Below are 6071 nucleotides of genomic sequence, written 5' to 3' on the forward strand. Positions count from 1 at the left end.
TCAACATTGATTGATTGAAAATGCCAAATACTGAGTTGTAAGTTTCCTTGAAGGGAGAGGGGTTAGTCGTCTATAAATTTATGGTTATAGAAAATTTTTCATTTTTTTCCATGTTGACATCCTTATGATAAAAAAAAAAAACTAAGTGAAGGCTATTATATAGCTTCATTTATGTAAGATGAGTAAGTTCACCTAAAATTGTGTTCAGAGGATAGATCTCATGTTCATTGTTATTACACCAATTCAAAATCTTAAAAAAGAGCCTAGGAACACAGAGAACATTGAATACAGAGTGGCCTTGGAACATGCTACAGAGATGTAGCTGTCGTTTCCAGAGGCTCATATTACAAAGCATTTTTTAAAATATCTATGCCACAGGAGACTAGGTGCTATGGGAGAGAATGAGAAAGTTCTCTTTATACTGATATGCAAAGATCTCCACTATGTTTTTAGGTGAAAATAGCAAAGTGCAATGAGAAAACCCCAGAAATTAATAAAAGTAGTTAGAAATGAGCAGATGGTGTCAAGGAACGAATTGAGACTTCACATATTCTTTTGACTGTTGGAACCATGGGGAATTTTTACCTATCAAAAGAGAAAAAAATAGTGCTCTGAGGGATTGCATGAGAAGAAAATAACAGATGCTTTCCCTTCATTATTAAAAAATATATATAGTTTAAAAAAAGATGAGAAAAAAGTGTTCAAAAATCTGGCCTGTGGTATATTTATTCATTCATTCTCAGGGAGAGACCTTGGGGGAAAGAAACAAAGGGAAGTGTTTTAGTCAGCCCAGGTTGCTATAATAAAATACCACAGGCTGAGTAGCTTAAACAGCAGAAATTTATTTCTCATGGTTCTGAAGTCTGGGAAGTGTGTGATCAATGTGCCAGCTGATTCAGTTCCTGCTGCAAGCTCTCTTTCTAACTCTTAGACAGCCACCTTCTCTTTGTGTTCTCCTGTGGGTATTCCTCTGTGAGTAGTGAAGAAAGGTGTATGTGAGCTGGGAGGGGGCTAGGGGGCTGTGAGATATTCTCCTTCTTAAAGGTCAATAATCCCACCAAGAGATTCCCACGTTTACAACTGACCTAACCCTAATTACCTCTTGAGTGCCCCATTTCCAAGTACCATCACACTGAGAGTTGGGGATTCAACAATATGAATTTTGGGGCTGAAAGTGAAAGTCTCTCAGTTGTGGCCTGTCCGACTTTTTGTGACCCCATAGACTATAGAGTCCATGGAATTCTCCAGGCCGGAATACTGGAGTGGGTAGCCTTTCCCTTCTCCAGGGGATCTTCCCAACCCAGGGATCGAACCCAGGTCTCCCACGTTGCAGACGGATTCTTTACCAGCTGAACCACAAGGGAAGCCCAAGTATACTGGAGTGGGTAGCCTATTCATTCTCCAGTGGATCTTTCCCACCCAGGAATTGAACCAGGGTCTCCTGGATTACAGGCAGATTCTTTATCAACTGAGCTATTTAAACAACAGAAGGAAAGAAGTTTAATCTCCTTGGCAATTGGACCTCCTCTGGGGAAATAGACTATTTGCTAGGAAGAAGAGGTCTTTCACTGTAGTGTCTTTAGGGAGATGCCTCTGGTTAAGGATTACCTGTATGAATAGAACTGAGGTCTGTGAGATATGGCTGCCTGGAAAATATCATTTCCAGGTAAGTGAGTGAAGTGAAGTGAAGTTGCTCAGTCACGTCCGACTCTTTGTGATCCCATGGACTGTAGTCTACCAGGCTTCTTTGTCCATGGGATTTTCCAGGCAAGAGTACTGGAGTGGGTTGCCATTGCCTTCTCCAGGGGATCTTCCTGACCCAGGGATAGAACCCAGGTCTCCTGCATTGCAGGCAGACGCTTTACCCTCTGAGCCACCAGGAAAGCAGGTCTAGGCTAGATAACTCAGGTATAAAATGAAGATGGTATGTAATGTAAACACTGCCCACTGTATCAGAAGCCATACAGACTTCATTTCTTTATTCTGGGCTAGAGTATCATGTCTGTTACAGGGAGGAAAGTCCTGGAGAGCCGTTCTTGATCAACTTCTTGTTTCTATCTTTGAAATCATTTGCTTTAGGTTGAAGCTGCTTATAATCTCAGATTCATATCAGTAAGATTTAAAAATTCCAGTCCTGTGAATGACTCAAAAGTTCCCAGTTTAATGCAAATTGTAACCCAAATTGACTGAACATCTTTTATGTATTAGGCACTATTCTAAGATAACTAAATTTGTTGATTCACTGCAGCAAATCTATTAAATATTATCTTCATTTTATAGACAAGAAAACAGTCACAGGTTGAGTAAACTTGCCATGGTCACACAGCTGATCAACTGGTATAGGCAGGGCTTGAAACTTGATTATCTAAATTCAGAGCTCTGCTTCTTAACCTGTACTAGAAGGTTCTGTATTAGCTATAAGGTCTATCAGAGCAGGACTTGACTATACTGTTACTCACAGACTCCCTAGACTATATATAAATAGTACATGATTCCTCCTGGGAGGGAGCGGTGTTGGGGGAGAATGGATACATGACAGCTGAGTCTCTTCGCTGTTCACTTGAAAGTGTCACAACACTGTTTGTTAACCTGTTAATCGGTTATACCCCAATGCAAAATTATGTTGTTGTTTTTTTTTTAAATAGTACATGACTCCCAACTGGGAAAAAATGAAACAGGGACAGAGGTGGGAGGGGAACAAATGGCAGTAACATGAACCAAGCACCCAGCTATGCGCCAGGCATTGTGCTAATTACACAATGTACATTGTTTAATTTTCAGAACAACCCCGTGATTTAGACAACATTGCCATCGTTCTTCTAGTGATCAGTATTAGGTTAATTATTTCCTCAGAATCTCACAGCCGTTAAGTCCAAAACCAGGATTTAAACCTAGACGCCATTGCTTTTAACCATCTTAACTGCCTTTAACTTAAACTATTATTTTAAACTACGTGTTGTATTTGGGGTGGGGGGAGGCACTTGCTTAAAATTCAGTAACCATTCCAGTTTTTCCAATTCAAAACACATGCTACAGCAAAATAAACAGAGACTAAACACAGAGTAGGAATAAATATCTCTGTAAGAAGATATTGGAGTGCTTTGCTGAAGAAACCACCCAACAGTTAGTGACTTACCACTTGCCATCCTCCTAAGATAAGTGGCTATCCTTGTGATATTTTTGGCACTTATTTGAGGAGAGAAGAAACCAGACAAGATAATGTGGGCAGAAAAACATGTTCGTTCTCTTTGGAACCATTTTGGCCCACCTAATTTCTTAGACAAAACTAGTGCCTGTTTTCTGAAACTGTCTCTCCATTTGTCAGTGGATTCATCAAGACATCACATAAAGTTTCTGAACGGCATTCTCTGCTGCGCGTTAGAAAAAGGAAACAGCCAATCGAAAGCACTTACAATTTACATTTCTCCTTTCCTTTAATTCTGAACATAAAACAGCGCTGAGAATGGGAGTTAAAACCTGAGCCACAGCTGTCATCTAGGGACCCACATTGATGGGGTCACACCAGGCTAAGGAGTTTGAACATCACACTGACGATAATGGTCATCTTATAAACAATGCATCCCTAGATTCATCCATCTCTGTATAATGGTTCCTCTACAGACTCCAGAGTTAGATTCTTTAGATTTGAAGTCTGGCTCTGAGACTTCTCAGTTGTTTGAACTCTCCCAAGGATAATAAAAGGATCCTTTGGGAGGGCCTTGTAAATCTTTTCGGGGGGCATTGGAAGAGGGGGTAAAAGATGAGGAAAGGGCCTTCTGAGACTGCTGCCCAGAGGAATACAATCCAACCAGAATCACAAAAGATGAACTGGCAGTCACATGAATACAATCAGGGAGCCAGGAACCTACCCAGTTTGCAAAAATCAGATGCGAGAAGGAAGTGAGAATAGAGAGACTCAAAGAGACAGAAAGACAGAAACACTTTGTTTCTTCTGGGGTAGCTGCAGACAGATGTTGAAACAAAAGTTTAAGAAATGACTATCCCCAGTAACTCAGAATGTGCTGTATTTGAAGATGAGTCATTAAGTTAAAACAAAACTATTAGGATGGACCCCAATCCAATCCGACTGGTGTTCGTATAAGAAGAGGAGATCCTGGCACACAGAGAAACACTGGGAGCTCAGAAGTACAAAGGAGTGATCACAAGGTTGCAGCCATCAGCAAGCTAAGGAAAAGATCCCGGAAGAAACCTTGATCTTCGACTTTTAGCCTCAAGAACTAGAAGGAAATATATTTCTGTTGCTTAAGTCCCCCATGCTGTGGTATTTTGTTGGGGAAGATCAGCTAACAGATGGAACTGGAGAAGTCAGCTTGCAAGTCATCTATTGAGAGGACAGGCCAGCTGCACCCAGGTTGTAACAACAATATATTGCAAAAATCTTAGATACAGTATTTTCAAAAACTTGGGGGTAACATTTATAAGCTCATTTTCACAAAACCACTTTAGAGGAAGAAGAATAAAGGAGGACAGTAGAGCTAGTTAGCATTAGGAACATGGCCTGGATGAAAGTGGATACGAAAAATGTATAGATTCCAGAGAGATAATGAAGGTGGAAGTAACAGGGTTTAGGGATTCATCTGACAGGTGGCAGAGAGGAAGGAGGAGGTTAGAGCTGAATATTATCATTTTCCAGGAGAGTAAACAAAGGAAATAAATTTTTTTTAATTGTTTGTCTATTTTTGTTAGTGGATAGTTGCAGATGTTGATTTAAGCATAGTTGGAGTAACAGCTATAGATGAACACACAAAACGGTCAAAAGTAAACATTAAGCAGCAAAGTAAGGAAACAATGTAAGATGTGCTTTAAGACAGTATGCAATGAAGTGCAAATGTTTGCTGTAAAAAACAGAGAAAATGTGTCATGCAGGGAACTCTACTTAGTGCTACATGGCAGCCTGGATGGGAAGGGAGTTTGGGGGAAAATGGATAAATGTATATGTATGGCTGAGTCTGTATGCTGTCCACCTCAAACTATCACAGCATTGTCAACTGCCTATCAGTTCAGTTCAGTTCAGTCGCTCAGTCGTGTCCAACTCTGCAACCCCATGAATCATAGCACACCAGGCCTCCCTGTCCATCACCAACTCCCAGAGTTTACCCAAACTCATGTCCATCGATTCAGTAATGCCATCCAGGCATCTCATCCTCTGTTGTCCCCTTCTCCTCCTGCCCGCAATCCCTCCCAGCATCAAAGTCTTTTCCAATGAGTCAATTCTTCGCATGAGGTGGCCAAAGTATTGGAGTTTCAACTTCAGCATCAGTCCTTCCAATGAACACCCAGGACTGGTCTCCTTTAGAATGGACTGGTTGGATCTCCTTGCAGTCCAAGGGACTCTCAAGAGTCTTCTCCAACACGACAGTTCAAAAGCATCAATTCTTTGGCACTCAGCTTTCTTCACAGTCCAACTCTCACATCCATACATGACTTCAATATAAAATACAAAGTTTAAAGTTAAAAACTGTTGGTGTTGTGAACATAGAGAAGTGAGAATTCCTTAACTGGAGGATCAAAAAAAGATTCCTAAAGGTTGGAGTTGATTTCCCAGGGATATAGTGCTTAACCATGTGAAATTGGAGAAAGAGAAAATAAGTAAAGATAAAATGAATCAAGATATGGGGAAATTATAAAAGGGTATTCATACACAGTAATCAAAATGGAGGTTGGACAATACAATTAGGGGAAGAATATGGTTGGAAATGGTTTTGAAAGTGAATTTGAATGGAATTTTACAGAATTTTGAGGTCTGGGATGGATATGGAGATAATACATATCCTGATTATACTGGGGCTTCACAGGTTATTTTCTATGGGTTATGTATCAGGAAGGGTGAGGCTGTGAATGATGTTGTGACTTATACAATAAGTGTAAGTGATTTCTCTTGTGGGAAAGAAATCTGGTCATGAGCAGTACAGGGCTCATTTGGCACTGTATCGGAATCACAAGCCTTATGTTGCTGATCTACTCTATATGGTTTTATTTTCCAAGGTCATTTTGTGGTTCAGGAAGTCAGCTGAAATCCCAGCCATCAAATAGATGGGATGGAGGAAGGT

The sequence above is a fragment of the Bos mutus genome, chromosome 8 (genome assembly GCF_027580195.1).
Source record: "Bos mutus isolate GX-2022 chromosome 8, NWIPB_WYAK_1.1, whole genome shotgun sequence".
Lineage (NCBI taxonomy): Eukaryota > Metazoa > Chordata > Mammalia > Artiodactyla > Bovidae > Bos > Bos mutus.